Below are 19,115 nucleotides of genomic sequence, written 5' to 3' on the forward strand. Positions count from 1 at the left end.
ACAGCACATTCCCCGTTTCATATACCACTGAAGCTATTATTTTTGTGCAACCATGCTTACTGGATGTCAGGACAAGTTATAACAACCTCTTCATTATGAGAAGCCTTTCAATAAACCTGGATAACTGCATGATTATACATAGACCAAGGTTTCCCAGAATCTAAAAGAAAATTAGAACACATATAGTACATAAAATTCATTTTGATTTTCAAACCATATGAAAATGGGCACTCCTTAAATTGCATTAATTCAAGCCACTCCTTGAAAATCATTGAAGACAACACAATGTCCAAAGACAAAACAAATAAAGCAGATCATTAATATTGTACCAATCTGCAATGCAATATTCAGCCTAGGAATTAATAATATATGAACAAGGCTGATTGCAATACCCTACTAATTACTTCAATTCTTCCCTGCAGCTCATGTGGTTTCCTCTCTAATAGAAGAAAGACAAAACCACAAATGCAGCTTTTACATTATCTACTTTACTGGCAAATTATTCCTAAGAAAAATTGATCAAGCAAGGAATTCAGTCTTATTTGTACCCAACTATATAGTGCCTTGAAAAGGTGTTCAGCCCCCACAACTATTTTTATATTTTACTGTCTTGTTTTCTAAATTTAAAATATATTGAAGTAAGATTTTTGAGCTAATCTAGAAAACACTGTGTTAAATTCAATGAAAAATTCCAAAACCTGTCAACTATTGACGAAAAATTAAAAACCAAAATTATGAAGCAAAAAAAATATTCATCCCCTTTGAAATTACTTTCCTCAAGTGTAAGGAGGAGGATGAGAGGATCAATACAGAGCCCTAGTGGAGGACTTTCTCAAATAGTGCAAGCTGAATCATCTGCAGCTCAACATCAGTAAGGCAAAGGAGACAGTTATGGACCTTAGGAAGACTAAACTGCTCCGTTACCATTGATGGTGAGCACGTGGATGTGGTGAGGATCTAAAGTACCTGGGGGTGCGCCTGGATGACAGACTGTGTGGAGCACCAGTATAAAAAGGCCGTTTACAAGACAGGCCAGAGTCACCTCTACTTCTTAAGGAGACTGGTCCTTTGGAATCTGCAGCTTTCTCCTTCACATGTTCTACCAGTCTGTTGTTGCCAGTACAATCTCCTATGCAGTGGTGTACTGAGGCAATGGCATCAACACAGGTGATGCCAACAGGCTCAGTAGACTGATTAGAAAGGCTGGCTCTGTTACAGGAGTCAAACTAGACACACTGGAGGCTGTGGTAGAACAAAGGATCCTACAGAAAACCCTGGCAATTCTGAACAATGTTTCTCATCCTCTGCATGCCACCTTGGCAGAACAGAGGAGCACTTTTAGTAATAGACTAAGACAACTGCGCTGCTCCAAAGAGTGCTATATGAGGAGGCCATTCTTACCCTCGACCATTAGGCTCTATAATGAGTCAACACCTTCTTGGGGAAATGATGACCCCCCCCCCCCCACTAGACTGTTAGAGGCAACATTTTTTAATTCTTTTTTTTCTCTTTTAAAATTTGTATATCTGTACATCTGCACTTCTGTGACACTGTAAATTTCATTTGGGATGAATAAAGCATCTATCTAACTGGCCCAATTTGTTGATGCAGAAAATTGGAAGATCACCTGTTTCCAACTAATTCACATATCTCCCTCATCCAACAGTATGGTCGATTTTCAACAGACCAAACGAAAATGAAGACAAAAGAGCATTCCAGACAAGTCAGGGTAATGATAAAAGAGAAGCACAAATCTGGGAAAGGGCACAAGACCATCCCAAAGGCAATAAACATCCCTGAGAGGTCAGTGCAGTCCACCATGAAAAAGTGGATAATATATGAAACCATAGCCACAATGCCCAAGTCAAACCGCCCCTCTAAACTTAGTTGCTAGAGAAAAATAGCACTTGTAAGAGAGGGTACTACTGTGAAGCCAACAGTCACTGTTAGTTAGCTGCAGAAGTCAGTGGTTGCAACTGGAAATGAAGTTCATGGCTCCAGAATCCCTAAGGCATTGCACAAAAAGGGTATTTATGGAAGAGTGGCAAGGAAGAAGCCCTGGCTTAAAAAAAAGCATATCCTTGCCCGAAAGGACTTTGCAAAACATCTCTCAAAAGATACTGTAAAGGTGCAGAAGAAGGTCTTGTGAGCAGATGAGACATTTTGTCCTCAACACTAGGTAGTATATATGGCAAAAATCTAATATAGCACATCAGCCACTATCCCTACTGTATAGTGCATGTAGCATCATTCTATGGGAATGCTTTTCAGCAGAAGGACTGGAAATCAGGTCAGGATTGATGGGAAGCTGCATGCTGCATAATACAGAGAGATCCTGGATAAAAACCTGCTCGCCTCTGCCAGAAAGCTTAAAACTGGGGAGGATGTTTGTCTTTCAGCAGGACAACACCACAAAGCATACTGCCTGAGCAACAATGAAGTGGCCTCAAGTAAAAAAAAACTGATGTCCTTGAGTGGCCCAGTCAGAGTCCTGACCTTAACCAGATCAAATATCTCTGGCAAGACCTTAAGATTGTTGTCCACTACCACTCCCCAATTAACCTAGCACAAATCGAGCAATTTTGCATGGAGGAATGGGCAAACCTTGCTCCATCACGTTGTGCAAAGCTAATAATAGCTGTGAGACTGGTTTAACCAAGTACTGAGCAAAGAGGATGAATACTTTTCAACTGCTGGCATTACAATTTTTGAATTTTTAGTTTCTTATGCTTTACAATTTTCCCTGTTTTTGGGTTCTATTGTGGAAAAAAAAGGAACATGTGATTCACAAATAAAAATTCTCAGTTAAATTGATCAAAATCCCTAGTTGTAACACTCAATTATGTGAACAAACAGTTGGGGCTGATTAGTTTTACAAGGCACCATAATACTTATGTTAAAGTTTAAATGTCTATGATTTTGTTGCTTCTGAGATCTTGACAGTTGCACTCTGCAAATTGATCATAAAGAGCAAAACTAGATCAATAAAGATACAAAAGATTTGAAGACCATTTTCATTACTATGCAAAACTGCAGTGACATTCCAAACACACATACAACCCAAAATGGATTTAACCTTAATACATTTTGTTTTCAAAGTTAATGACTAAAGTGGAAAATGAAACATTTTTGATAGAATAGAAAGCAAAATCTCTAAATACTGGATTATTTTTGCATCGACATTTACGATTAATCAGTAAGGATTAAAAGTCATTATAGATCATCCTCAGCTTACAAACAGCACATTTGTATACCAGATAACCCTAAAAGCACAAAAATAATCGATAAAATAAAAATCAGTCTCTAAGGTTGTACATACTAGTGAACACTTGGCAGACCATTACAATAGATTTGCCACCTCATGTGGTGCTGGGGGCATTTTCTACTGGGTGGGAATACAGTTCATGGCCGTATTTCCACCTTGCGAACTCTTTGGGTTATCAACAGTTCTCCAGAAAGGAACCCTGCTATACTGTAAATTCCAATACAGAATATATAATACTTGGATGATTCTACTCAGAAATAAAATTCAAAACCTGAACAAAGTGGATTCAAGAATGAAAAAAATTGACCCACACCTACTGATTGTGCAAAGGCCCAATTTTGAAATTCACTTTTTTTTTGCAAATCCTCTCTTAAATTCATGTGTAAATCTCTTCCATAATGGGAATCATCCAGATCAGTCTTTCTGATCATCTCTGAATTTAACTTTCCTTTCACTGGTGACTCCTGCTGTCTTCACCTAAAGGCACAAAATCTTAGCCTTCCTCGCCATCAGTCTATCTTGCTTTCCTCCAAAGTTTTACCTACTTGGCCTCGTTTAGCAAGTGTACAGTGTATAATTCCATTTGATAATACTGTGAACAACTCAGAATATTTTTGTACATCAAGAGGTGATGTACAAATACAAAACATTCTGCAGATGCTGGAAATCTTGAACAACAGACACAAAATGCTGGAGGAACCCAGCAGGTTAGGTAGCATCCACAGAGGGAAATAAACAGATGACATTTCTTGCTCTCCATTAGGAGAGTGCAAATGGAAGTTCCTTTTTTTTCCTCTTTTATCAAATTTCTTTAATCAAGGCTAACAAACTAACTGCAGCAGGCAATACTGCTGCCTCTCAACAGCCTGGGTTCAGTCCTTCCTCCAGTGCTGGAGTGTGGATATTCTCCTCCTGCACTGATTTTCTCTGGCTGCTCCAGTTTCCACCTTTATCCCCAAGATGTGCTGTTTGTCAGTGTAACCACTTGACATGTGGAATTTCCCCAGCAGTTTGTTTTATGCCTTATAGAACGGCACTTCATGCCCATTCACAATGATAAACTCCTATGACCAACTAAAAAAAAAAGATACAATTCTTGAATTCACTCTACTGTTAAATAATGCTAGTATCCCATAATTTAACAACTGAACAAATTAACTGTGACAAAACAATACACATTAAGTATTTAGTCTTAATTATTCCATCAACTAATAATAGAAACTGATTTTAGGTAGACAAATACAGGGATCCCTTGATTCATAAAGGGATTGCATTCCCGAAAGACATTTTGTGAAACAAAAATTCGCAATTCTGACATGGTCCAGGAAAATCAGTATTATTGTATGTATTCTTATGCACAGAGTGGCAAACTATTGTCGTCATGAAAACCAGCCCTAACAAGACATTGTGGGATCAAATATTTGTAAAGCAAGAAAATCCTGTACGTCTTCCAAGCATCATCCTACGAGTTTAAACGACAATGACAGGTCCAACATGTTATCTTGGCCAATGCTAGCTAAACTTAGATATTTTAACCATAATAGCAGTGAGTGGGTGCCCTATACCACATTTATCCTAGTGCAAGGATTTGATTCCAGTCCTTTCCATTCCTGAATTTAAAGCCAACTAAAAACAATGCATCTGGATCAAAATAAGTAATAATTTTAATTCCAAACAAGAGAAAAATCTGGAGATGCTGGAAATCCAAGCAACACACAGAAAATGCTGAAGGAACTCAGCAGGCCAAGCAGCATCTATGAAAAAAAGTACAGTCGACACTTCAGGCAGAGACCCTTCAGAAGGACATTAAAATGTAATTTTAATTCACTGTTTTACCCCTTCATCTTGCCACACAAAACACATTTTGCACACATTAGCTAAGGAAAATGCAACATATTAATCTCAACTTCAACAATAATGCACACAGAAGAAGAAAGCCCTTAACTCCAAGTGGAGTCATCGGCACGCCGCCACAATGGCGTTTTTTTCAGCAAGCTTTCTTGTTTTTGTGAGGCTGTGTTGCTAGCTCAACGCTCAACCCAGCATGGATGGAAAGCGTGCAAGGGAGCTGCTGGATTCGAATTCGGAAGCCTTCGCTCCAAAATCCGGCGCTGATGCCACTATGCCACCAGCCAGCTAACATACATAGTTTGAGGAGAATTATTATATCACCAAAGACACTCAGGAATTTCTACAGATGTACCATGGAGAGTATTCTGACTGGTTACATCACCAACTGGTATGGAGGGACCACTGCACAGGATGCCAGCTTCATCATGAGCACTAGCTTCCCCAGCATCCGGGCACCTCCAAAAGGCAATGCCTCAAAAAGGCAGCATCCCAGTAAGGAGCCACATCACCCAGGGTCTGCCTTCTACTCACTGCTACCATCAAGGAGGTGGTACAGGAACCTGAAGACGTATATTCAACATTTCAGGAACAGCTTCTTCCCCTCCATCATCAGATTTCTGAATGGACAATGAACCCATGAACATTTTTTCAGTATTTATCCCCCCTCTCTTTTACACTAATTTTTCTTAATATATACTTATTGTAATTTATAGTGTTTACTACTATGTATTGCAATGTACTGCTATTGCAAAATAACTAATTTCATGACATATGCTAGTAATATTAAACTCGATTCTTACAGCAATCAATAATTAGCAGAAAAAATACTGGCAACATTCCAACTGATAATTATCATCATAAAAAACGTACTTGGCTCTCTCTATCACATTTAAACGCCTAGAATTTTTTTCTTTAAACATCTAAATGAAGGAACACATTCTTCTAAAAGTAAGAATGCTGTAAACATTTAATGACAGGATGTTGAAAAATTACTTTTCAGATATTACACTGGAATCCTAAAAGGACTGTCTTTAATTAAAACCCGTATCTCTCATATTTTGTTGGTTTTCATTTTCTTTTGCTATCAGCCCCACATCCTTAATGTTATTTTACTGTATTAAATGTGCAATTTATTTTCCATTTCGTCTAACATTTTTCTCATTTTATCAGTACCATTAAGTACTTTTTATAAATTGCTACTCAAATGACAATAACATCAGGGCTTTTCAAATGTACGGGATACAGTCATTCACCCCCCCCCCCCCCCCCCCGTGATTCATCATATACGAAGCTTGCCAAATATCAAGCCAGATAAAGGACAAAATTTATTTGTCCAATCAAAGGGGGCTGAACCAACCTTGCATGCAATTACTTAACAGAGAGCAGTGAACAAATCTAAATTATTTTCTACTTTGATTAAATAGCCTACTTTTTTTTGAAATAACACAGAAAATGCTTGAAACACTTAGCCAAGTCAGGCAGCATTTGTGAGACGAGAAACATTTCAGGCCAAAGACGCATCGTAATAATTCAGTTTATCTTTCCATTTTTGCTGCTGGTCCTATACAGAGTGCTTCCAACATGTTCAACTTTTAGTTTAGGTACTCAGAATTTTCAAAATTTTTAATATTCTTTTCTTATTAACTCACTGATTGCTCTTGCCTTGTGACCAATTTGGAATAAGATGCTATAAAAACCAACAAAACACTGTAGTTAAAACAATTATTTCTCAATTAAAGGTGATCAACACAGAACTTTCACCAAGGAAAAGTGGTAAAATAGTGTCTCAAACATAAAGCAGGCATCTTTTAAAAGATAAATGTCGCATGAAGCAGCAAACATTACACTTAAGAGTCAGAATAAATCTGCAATTTTTTCAGCCCAGTCTACTATTGCTTTTTTTTAAAACCCCTTTCATCCGAGGGTCACAATTAAACTATCAAATACATGATTTGAGTAAGCTTAGAGTTCAAACTCTCTTGAAAGCAAACAAAGCATCTGACAATAATAAGTCAATTACTAATTACGTTTCACATCAGCAACCATAACATTGCCATAACATTATTAATAAGCAGTAAACATACAAAACAGAAATTTCTCAAAAGAAAGGAAGGTCTAATTTACTTCAGTCTACCCAAACACAAGTGTGTGCAAGATTATGATTTCTACAATGGATTGGCACTACATTCTAAATTACCATCTTTTTCAATATGATTCAGCTTGTGCAAAAAAAAAACATTAATTTTATTTCACAGGGTTGTTGCCAAGTACAATTTTTTACTTTTTTTGCTGACAATTTTCTTAGGAATAACGGATTGCAAAATTACTTCATAAGAAATGTATGCCACTCATTTTAAAATGATTTAACGCCATACCATCATTTATTCCAAGGAGGCAATTATACGAAAAGTGGAATAAAGGATATTCTAAACATGTAACAATTAGAGGAATCTTCAGGTACATAATTACACCAAAGCACCTGCTACTACACTACATTGTAAAATACACACATTCCCAGATCTCCTATGCAATCCACACAGCAGAGCAGCTTTTTACTGTATGCCCTTCCACTGCCAATCGAACCCTAACTTGCAAGAGCCGTACCCGGCTTGACCAAGCCCCAATGCCTCAGTCAGCTGGACCCCGGTTTGCCGCACGTCACAATGGCCGTACCCTCTTTCAAACGAGTGGCCAACCGCCCGATGGCTCTGAAAAACAGGGGCGCGACGCGACCACAGCCGAGAGTGCTGCTCCGGTCCCCGAGCTCCCGGCTATCATCACTGAACCTGCTCACAAACGGAACAAGACGGCTACCTGGCACTAAATTGAAAAGGGTATCCACTCACCGTCGACAAACAACCTCTCTTCACAGTGTGTTGTTACGTTTTCTTTTATTGTCCGGATGACAACTCCACCGCGACGCGGCCATTTTACCGTCACTCAAACATCGGTCACGTGATCGAACCGCATTACCTCACGGGACGGGTGGGCACTGGCGACTCGGAGATGGAGATCCGAATGGTGGCAGGGAGGGGTTTGGAGACCCAATGGGGAGAGGGTGAATAAAGATCTGATATTGATGGTGGGGTGGAGATCGGAGCCCTGATTAGGGGCTGCTTCCTAATCCTTTCTTCTCCACATCTCCCTGCCCCATTCCAATCTTCGGCCACCTCTGCTTGCCTCTCTCGCTCTCTCTCTCTCTTCCCTCGCCCTCTCACCCCCACCATCACCCCACAAGAATATATTCAACGCTGTGTACTGGTGAGGTAAAAATGATGGTGATTGAACAGGAGAGAACTCAGGCCATGATGTTGAACTGAAGAGCAGGTTCAAGAATGTGCACAACCCATTTCCTGCTCCTATTTTGTCTTCATGTCTGCATGTTTGCCAAGAATGAGAAAGTCCTAAGGACTCAACGTCACAAATGTATTCAGGGTGCAAGAGTGATGTCACGTTCCAGGATTTCAGATTGTGTTATCATAGAGAATATAAATGAAGTTCCTTCCAGGCAGTTAAAACTTCTCAAATTCAGTTTATAACGCATTTACCGCACAAGCTTTGGTCATTCAGCCAAACAGATTGATGGCAGTGTTTATTCTCTACAGTGCTCCACTCTATATTGTCCTACCAACAAAGCATTGAGCTCTTTTTAATCATGATTGTCCTTTGAGGTAGGTTTTCTCTACTACCACTTGCTTGTGCCTCTGAATTGCCTAAAATTCTCTGTTACCACAGGGTTTCTCCAGTCATCTGCTCCCGAAGAACCGGAAGATTGTGGCTTTGCTTATTCAGCATGCACCCATGTGTACAGGAAGGCACAGACAGCTCACGTGTTGGGAGACTAAAGCTAGCTCATGATTTCTTTTAAAGGTACATTTCCTAGCTTTTTGTGATCCTTTGCTCCAATCAATATAATGATGCTGATTTTCTCTTTCAGATACTCCACATATATCCATATAGAAATCCTGGAGTGGCAATGCCACTCACTTAAGCCACCAGTGCCAACTTCAGCTTTTTTGAACTGGGGGTTCCCATAAGATTCTGGGTGGAGACACCTCTGCTGCTTAAATTCCACTTCTATGCTACCTAAGCCATCCAGAGCTGATACAAGCCTACCTAGGCCTAAGTAAGTAATTTCCAGGCCTCAAGATGAGGGAGTGGAGAAACAGGTTTAAAAGAAACATTAGAGATTCTGCAGATGCTGAAAATTCAGACCATCGCTCACAACATTCCACAGGGACTCTGCAGGTCAGGCAACATCAATGGAGAGAATGTCTCAGGTTGAGATCCTTCATCAGGACTGGAAAAAAAGGGGGAAGACACCCGAATAAGAAAGTGGGGAAGGGAAAGGAGTACGAACTGGCTGTTGTTAAGTGAAAACAGGTGAGGGTGAGATGGATGAATTAGGAATCTAAAGCAGATGCGGAGAAATTTCTTTAGCCAGAGGGTGGTGAACTTGTGGAATTTGTTACCGCAGGCAGCTGTGGAGACCAGGTTGTTGAGTGTATTTAAGGCAGAGCTTGAAAGGTTCTTATTGGATATGGCATGAAAGGTCATGGGGAGAGGCTGGGAGTGGAGCCAACGAGGAGAAAAAAGGATCATCTATGTTTGAATGGCAGAGCAGACTCGATGGGCCAAATGGCCTAATTCTGCTGCTGTATCTTATGGTCTAAATCTGGGAGGTGATAGGTGGAAAAGGTAAAGGGCTGAAGAAGGAATCTGATATGAGAGGAGAGTAGATTATGGGAGAAAGGGAAGGAGTAGGAGTACCAAAGGGAGGTGGTAGGCAGATGAGGAGAAGAGGGGAGCCAGAATGGGGTATGGAAAAAAGAGAGGGGAGAGAAATTACCAAAAGTTTGACATCAGTGTTCGTGCCAGCAGTTTGGAGGCTACCCAGGCAGAATATGAGGTATTGCTCCTCCAACCTAAGAGTGGCTTCATTGTGGCAGTAGAGGAGACCATGGATCAACATGTTGGAATGAGAATGGGAATAGGTGGCCACTGGGAAATCACGCTTATTGGGATGGACCGCAGTAGTCCTCCAATTTACATGAGGTCTCACCAATGTAGAGGAGGCCACACCAGCTGTGCTGGATATGGTAGATGACCCCAATTTTGTACTGTGTCATGTAACACCATGGTCCTGAAAAAACGTCTCATTTTTACTATGTACTGTATCAGCAGTTATGGTCGAAATGACAATAAAAGTGATGACTTGACTTGAGGTGAAGTGTTGTCTCACTTAGAAAAACTGTTTGGGGGCTCTGAATAGAGGTGAGGGAGGAGATGAATGGGCAGATGTAGCACTTGTCTTGCTTACAGGGATAACAACCAGGAGGGAGATCAGAGGGGAGGGATGAATGGAGAAAGGAGTCACATGGGGGGGGGGGTAATGTGTTTAGTGGTAGGATCCTGTTGAAGGTGGCAGAGATTACAGAAAATAATGTGCTCGATGCTGAGGCATGTGGGTAGTGGGTAAGGACAAGGGGCATTTTATCCCTGTTATAGCACCAAGAAGATGGGGTGTGGACGAATGTCCAGGAAATGGAGGAGATGCGGGTGAGGGCATTATCAATGGTAAAGAAAAGCCCCTTTTTTTGAAGAAAGAAGACATCTCAAATGTTCTGGAATGGAAAGTTGTCCCGAGCACAGATGCAACAGACAGAGGAACTGAGAAAATGGAATAACATTTTTACGATTGTAAGGATGAGAAGATGTATGGGCAAAATAGCTGTGAGTGCCAGTAGGTTTACAAAAAATATTAGTAGACAGTCTGTCTCGAGAGATGGAGACAGATCAAGAAAGGGAAGAGAAATGTCAGAAATGGACCAAACAGAATTTGAAGACGGTGGAAGATGGAGGCAAAATTGATGAAATTGACAACCTCAGCATGGGTGCATGAAGCAACATCAATTTAGTAATTACTGTAGCACAGAAAGAGTTGAGAAGCATTCCCAGTGTAGACTTGGAACATGGAGTGTTCCACATTGCCAAATAAAAGGCAGACATAGCTGGGCCCCATATGAGTCCCCAGGTTCAAATTAAGCTGGGTGCCGTTGAAAAGGCCATTGGGAAAGTAGCAGGGAAGATAACTGTAAATACAAATGACTGGAGATATTATAATATGGAGCAAAACAAACTGCATTAAGACCAGAGTGTTATAACATATCAAGTCAAATGATGAACATATTGTCTTTGAGCTTTTAAAGAGCATTCCTGGAGCAGCAGAGAAGGAAAGATGTATGGATGGGCCAAGGACATAGGGTAACAGAGGAAATGAAACAGATTGACATTAGGAAGGAAACGGTGATGAGTAAACTGATGGGATTGAAGGCTGACAAATCCCGAGGTCCAGATGGTCTGCATCCTAGGGTACTAAAGGAGGTGGCTCTGGAAATTGCGGATGCATTTGATAATCATTTTCCAATGTTCCTTAGATTCAGGATCAGTTCCTGAGGATTGGAGAATGGCTAATGTTATCCCACTTTTTAAGAAAGGAGGGAGGGAGAAAACAGAGAACTATCGTCCTGTCAGCCTAACCAGTAGTGGGGAAGATGCTAGAGTCCATTATTAAAGATGAAATAGTGGCATATCTAGATAGCAGTGATAGGATTGGGCTGAGCCAGCATGGATTTACCAAGGGCAAATCATGGTTGACTAATCTATTGGAGTTTTTCAAGGATGTAACCAGGAAGTTAGACAAAGGAGATCCAGTGGATGTAGTGTACCTCGATTTTCAGAAGGCATTTGATAAGGTCCCACATAGGAGATTGGTGGGTAAAATCAGAGCTCATGGCATTGGGGGGAAAATATTGACATGGATAGAAAACTGGTTGGCAGATAGAAAGCAAAGGGTAGCAGTGAATGGGTGTTTCTCGAAATGGCAGGTGGTGACTAGTGGGGTGCCACAGGGCTCGGTATTGGGACCACAGCTGTTTACAATTTACATCAACGATTTAGATGAAGGCATTGAGAATAACATCAGCAAGTTTGCTGATGATACTAAGCTGGGTGGCAGTGTGACATGTGATGAGGATGTTAGGAGAATTCAGGGTGACTTGGATAGGCTGAGTGAGTGGGCAGATACTTGGCAATGTGAATAAGTGTGAGGTTATCCACTTTGGGAGTAAGAACAGGTAGGCAGATTATTATCTGAACGGTGTAGAGTTAGGTAAGGGAGAAATACAAAGAGATCTAGGAGTCCTTGTTCATCAGTCACTGAAGGTGAATGAGCAAGTGCAGCAGGCAGTGAAGAAGGCTAATGGAATGTTGGCCTTTATTTAATTGAGTACAAGAGCAAGGATATTCTTTTGCATTTGTACAGGGCCCTGGTGAGACCACACCTGGAGTATTGTGTACAGTTTTGGTCTCCAGGGTTAAGGAAGGGCATCCTGGCTATAGAGGAAGTGCAGCGTAGATTCACGAGGTTAATTCCTGGGATGTCCAGACTGTCTTACGCAGAGAGGTTAGAGAGACTGGGCTTGTACACGCTGGAATTAAAGAGATTGAGAGGGGATCTGATTGCAACATACAAGATTATTAAGGGATTGGACAAGATAGAGGCAGGAAATATGTTCCAGATGCTGGGAGAGTCCAGTACCAGAGGGCATGGTTTGAGAATAAGGGATAGGTCATTTAGGACAACGTTAAGGAAAAACTTCTCCCAGAGAGTTGTGGGGGTCTGGAATGCACTGCCTCGGAAGGCAGTGGAGGCCAATTCTCTGGATGCTTTCAAGAAGGAGCTAGATAGGTATCTTATGGATAGGGGAATCAAGGGATATGGGGCAAAGCAGGAACTGGATATTGATAGTAGATGATCAGCCATGATCTCAGAATGGCAGTGCAGGCTCAAAGGGCCGAATGGTCTACTTCTGCACCTATTGTCTATTGAAAGTGGAAGGAGCACTAAAGTTACAGCAGACCGGAAACTCAGGGAAACTATGCCCCCTGCTCCCTCCACATATATTATTGATTATAAATAATTTTTCTAATTTTTAATATGGATCCCAATAGTAATTCTCATGGAGCATAGTTTCTCATTCATCTTTCCCTTATACTTTGTTTTGTGTTTTGCACCTAATATATTGTCACTTCTGTTAGTTGTCAATCAGACCTGTATCTTTTGCACATTATCATGTCTAATATAGGACTCAAAGGCTTTTCAGAAAATTCAATAAATTTCCCAGACTCTACAAAATCCAAAATTATTAAATAATGTTAATTGTATTTCTGAAAAGATGCCAACTTTATGTACTCAATATATCTATAAACTTAACAGAAAGCTTGGGCACCAATTTTCCAGAAAAAAAAAGACAAAGTGACTTGGTTGAGGAATGTAAAATTATTAATGAGTTGAACGAGACAGAGGAAAGCTGGATCCTCTTGTCTGGACCCTAAACTAATACACTGAATTTAAGTCATTAAGTCAATTAACAACAAACTTGAAAGAACCCTTGTTACTGTATCTGCTTAACTTCACTTTATTATTGTATTAAAATAGTGGGCCAATTTCAGGGTAAGGAATAAGGGACTGGGTTTGGATTTGGGAGATTCAGGATTAAAATTCGGGATAAGCATCCTTGGGAAGACTGGCATTGGAGTCATGGTTAAGACTGGGATTTCAGGGTTAGGATTGCATATATAGAGTAAGGTATTGGGATACTGTTAAGGTGGTAGGGATTGGGGATCTGAAGCCAAGGTTTGTTTTAAGATTTGAAAGATTCTAGGATTATTAGTAAGATGAACTCTGATGCCTATGGAAACTGCTATTGCAACAAACTGCATTGATGTTTAGGGTGAAGTGAGTGAAAAGTATAAATTTTAAATTAAATGAAATACTTGACAGAATCACAAGCAAAAAACACAGCACCATAGACAACTGCTTTTATAGCTATCAGATACATTTTCTGTTAGTATTGTCATACTAACTACTGTACACAAGTTTAGGCCAATTTGCAAAGTATGCATCTGTGCTGTTGTGTGAGAATCGATGGATGTAGTCATTCTAGCTGCCTTCTTGCTACTACATCATTGTATCCGATGTTCATAGGATGAAATGAGTACGTGTAATACATTTAATTACTTTTGTGAAAGTGTGCACCCCAGGGGAAGAAAGAAACAGTGGTCAGAAAGAAACAACATTTAATTTTATTTATCCTTAGTCTTTTTAACATTTGGATTTTATTCATTATGCTGCTCTATCATGAAAATCCTTTTACTAATTTCTTTGTTTGGAATGACATACTGAGGCAATCTATTGGTTTGTGGATTAATAATAAAGATTTGAATACGGCTAAAAGTAAGCTGCACCATCTAGAGTTAGCAAAGATAACTACAGTTTTGAGTAATCAATTAGATTTTCACACTAAAAAAACTCATCCCAATTACATATATTAAAAAAATCACAAAAACAGGAATAGTGAAATAGGACTACAAAATGTTAGAAATGATCAATAAATTGAGCCTCATTGAATCACCAGTAGAGTTGATAAATTTGCACCAGATTAATTGGTGAACTTGTTTGCAATTCTTCTGCACTGGTGAAATAAATAGTGGTTAATGGACTCACATGAGCAACCATGACTAGGTAGGTAAGGATCTGGCTTCTGGTTTTTCTTTCCATTTGTTTCTGGAGTTACAAAACATAACAGTGATGATGACATGCATTTTCCATCTCCCATTTTAATTTGTAGCCTAGACTTCTTTGTTACTGTTCTGAGGTCTGTATATGACTCCCGTAAGGGTCTGTTTGTCCTTGCATTTTCTTAGCTCTACCCACAACGACTCTATATCTTCCATCTTTTGTCATCTCTTTCTAATAATTTGATTTCAGTTTTTACCAACAGAGCCACCCCACCCCCCTCTACCTACCTGCCTGTCCATTTGAAAAAAATGTGCATCCTTCAGTGTTGAGCTCCCAGCTGTAATCTTCATTCAACCACGATTCAGTGATGCCTACAACATCATACATGATAATTTCTAACTCTGCTACAAATTCATCTGCCTTATTCTGTATACTGCATGTATTCATTATAATACCTTCAGTCCTGTATTCATTTCCCTTTTCAATTTTGTCCCACTTTCACATTGCTACTCATCCCATTAATTGCAATTTTGCCCTATCTTTAGCCTGTCCTTGCTAGCAGTTTGATTGCACTGTGCCTCTGTTTCAAGCCAACTGCCACATCCTAAGGCTATGACTCTGCTTTTCATCCCCCTGCCAAACTAGTTTAAACCCTCCCAAATTGCTCTAGCAAACCTACCCTCAGATTCAGGTGTAAACCATTCCTTTTGTACAGGTCATACATTCCCCAGAAGAGATTCCAATCATCCAGAAATCTGTAATGCTGCTCCTGCACCAGTTCTTCACCCACACATTTATCTGCCAAATGCTCCTATTCTTACCCTCACTGGCACATGGCACAGGCACCAATCCATAGATTATTACCCTGGCAGTCCTGCTTTTCACTTCCTACCTAGCTCCTTGAAATCTCTCTTCAGGACCTCCTCACCTTTCCTACCTATGACACCCTCCCCCTTTAGAATGCCATGGACCCAATCTGAGACATCTGACCCCGGCACCTGGGTGGCAACATATCATCCACATCCACAGAATCTTGTCTCTATTCTGAACTATGGTATTTCCTATCACTATTGCAGACCTATTAACTTCTCTTCTGGGTCACAGTACCAAACTCAGCACCAAAGACCCAGTGGCTGTGGCTTCATCCTGGTAGGTCATCCCCAACAGTATCCAAAATGGTATTCTTTTCATTGAGGGGAACAACCAGGGGGTACTCTGTAATGGGCTTCCCATTTCCCTTTCTTCTGACAGTAACCCAGTCACCTGCCTCCTGCAACCTAGGGGTGACCACGTCCCTGTAGCCCCTGTCTGTCACTTTCTTATTCTCCCATATGAGCCAAAGATCATCGAGCTGCAGTTTCAGTTCCTTAACACCTTCTCTGAGGAGCTGCAGCTCAGTGGCTATCCATGAAGCTGGAGATGTCTCAAAATTCCCATATCTCACACAAAGGACACATCACAGCCCCTGGAGCCATTTTTGCTGCACTAACTGTGCCCTAACAGACAAGGATTGAAGAATAAAGAAAAAAAAGAAACTTGCCTTACCCAAGGCTGATGAGCCAAAGCCAACGCCTCCCCACCCACACAATGGCCGCACTGCTTGTGCTGCCTTATTTTTATACACCTTCGCTAATGAATCCTATACACTGATTGAGTGCAATTCAAACTCCAAAAACTGCTGTGAAGTGTTTTTTTTTAAATCATCAATTGCAGACCTGTGTGAAGTCACCTATTCTTGTCCTCTTGTTCACAAGGCACAATTTAAACTCGTTGGAAGAGCATTCTAACTGGCTGCATCATTGTCTGGTATGGTGGGGGAGGGCACCGCAGGAGATCAGAAAAAGCTGCAGATAGTTGCGAACTCAGTAAGCTCCATCATCAGCACTAGTCTCACCGGTATCCATGACATCCTCAAGGCGCGATACCTCAAAATGGTGGCATCCTTCGTGAAGTAACCCCATCACCCAGGACATTCCCTCTTCTCATTGCGACCATCAGGGGGGAGGTACATAAGTCTGAAGGCATTCATTCAATGATTCATAAATGGCTTCTTCCCTTTTCTCTGTCAGATTTCTGAATGGATATTGAACCCATAAGCACTACCTCATTACTTTATTTCTCTTTTTGCACTACTTATTTAACTGTTTTAATGTATATATATATATACATACATACATACATACACACATACATTCACAAAGAGCTTTATCATTATAATGGGCTTATATTTTGATTTGCATCTGCACCTGCACTCTGACAGAAAGCTATGGATCAGATGCTATAAGGCTGCCCAGGCGCTCAGTGTTATCTGGATGACATCATTGATACCAGTGAGAATAACAAGGAGCACCTCCAAAATCTGAAGACAATGTTAAAAAGATTAGAGGATTATAGGGTCAGAGCATGGCATGACAAGTGTGAATTCTTTAAACCAAACATCACTTACTGTGGTTACACCATTGATGCTCAAGAATTACACAAGTGTTCTTACAAAATTCAAGCAGTGGTGGATGCCCTAAGGCCAAAGGACATGTTATTGTGAAGATCCTTTTTAGGACTTGTAAATTACCATAGCAGGCTCCAGCCAAAATGGCTACTGTGCTTCATCCCTTGGACTCATTACTACTGATCAAGAAGAAATAGCAATGGACAAACAATATGAGGTGGCTTTCCAAAAAACCAAAGGAAATGGTAATGTCAGGCACATCATCCAGTAAAGCTTGTCTGTGATGTCTCTCCTTACAGGTGAAGTTATGTCACCTGTTACGAGTGATGGGAGTGAACAGCCCATCATCTTGCATCATTTTCCCTTATCACTGCAGAGATAAAGTACGCACAGGTTGACTGAGATGCCTTGAGCCTGGTTTGGGATGTAAAATATTGCAACCAATAATTGTACGGGAGAACCCTCATTACTGATCATCAACCACTAGTATCCATTTTCAATCCACTGGAGGGTGCTCCACTAACAGCAGCAGCATGAATACAGAGATGGATTCTGTTTCTTGAAGGACATAATTACAAGATGGAATTCAAGAGGACAATTAATCATGAAAATACTGATGGAGAGTCCCATTTACCCTTGGAAAAGGAATTGCCTGAAAAATTTACAGAAGAGGATACTCATTTTGGTGTATTCTCCCAAATGCAATTTGAAAGCCTCCCTATTAAGGCAGGGATGATCCAAAGGGAAACCAGAAAATACCACACACTGTCTCAGGTATGCACAGTAATCCAAAATGGCTGGAATGTGCAGCAGAAATGACAATTCCCCCATTTTTACCAGAGCCAGGATGAACTTGCCCTTGACAGGAATTGCCGTATGTGGGGATTGAGCTGAGAGCTAAAATGGAGGAGCTTCTTTACATGCCAGTCATCTTGGCACAGTGAAAATGAAAGCATTGGCTCAAAATTTTGTCTGGTAACCTGGGATAGATGAGCAGATCCAGAAGTTTGCTGTGCACTCTTCAAGATGCCAACACGTCTAGAAGATGCCAAGAGCAGCACTTCTCCATCTCTGGGAATGGCTTGCATTGGCCTGGTGGAGGATTCACATGACCACATATGCATCTCAAAGAAGTTTCAAAGATCACTCCATGATGTGTAAAAGTTAAATGCAGTGCAGATGCTGGATCAGACCATCATGTTCTGATCACCAAAGTACAGATGAAGCTAAAAAGAAGCTACACACCACCCAATCAGTGACCGAAGTACAAAGTGAGCTACCTGAAATACAAAGAAACATCTCAGAGATATGCCCTTACACATTCAAACAGGTTCCAGGCACGTGAAGACCTTGATATCAAAGATGAATGGTCTACTGTCAAAGAGGCAATAAATGAAACTTGTTAGAAAGTGCTGGGAAAAAGGACACTTGAACATGAGGAGTGAATTGCATCAGTAACGATGAAAGTAGTCAACAAGAGGAGAATATGAAAAAATGCAGTTGAAGCAGAACTAGGAGTGAGAAAGTGAAGGCACAGAGGGAATATGACAGAGTGCACAAGGAAGTAAGGAGAAACACCAAGAGGAATAGGAGACAGTATATCAACGCCCTTATTTCCCAAGCAGAAGAAGCTTCAGCAAACAGCAATATAAAAGAACTATATGATACTAGCAAGAAATTAACTGGCGAATTCAACCAGATGAACACCCAATTGGAGGATAAAGATGGAAATGTCCTATGTCACAACCACAGATTCGGCAGCGCAGCAGATTCAGCAATTGCGCTCGTGAATACACACGTGTCAGCTAATTATTACTTCATTGTGATTGTATTTAACTCCATTCATTCCATCATAGATTTTGTCGAGACTTGGACACAGAAACACTTCACTGCCTGCATTCCGTATTGCCTGCGAAATTGGACTGTCGAGTCAACTGACTCTAAACACTAGCTGTATTCATTTTATTCTT

General features: G+C 40.6%; 1 protein-coding gene across 2 annotated transcripts in view; it reads right to left on the bottom strand.

Annotated features, from left to right (window-relative positions):
• LOC132400696 (kinase D-interacting substrate of 220 kDa-like) overlaps positions 1-8,076 on the bottom strand; it is a 95,492-nt gene extending 87,416 nt beyond the window's left edge. For both annotated transcript variants that reach the window (XM_059981928.1, XM_059981927.1), the window contains exon 1: positions 7,963-8,076. The gene's annotated coding sequence lies outside the window, so the exon portion shown is untranslated. The remainder of the gene's footprint in view (positions 1-7,962) is intronic.
• Positions 8,077-19,115: the final 11,039 nt, after the last annotated feature.

The sequence above is a fragment of the Hypanus sabinus genome, chromosome 10 (assembly GCF_030144855.1).
Source record: "Hypanus sabinus isolate sHypSab1 chromosome 10, sHypSab1.hap1, whole genome shotgun sequence".
Classification (NCBI taxonomy): Eukaryota; Metazoa; Chordata; class Chondrichthyes; order Myliobatiformes; family Dasyatidae; genus Hypanus; species Hypanus sabinus.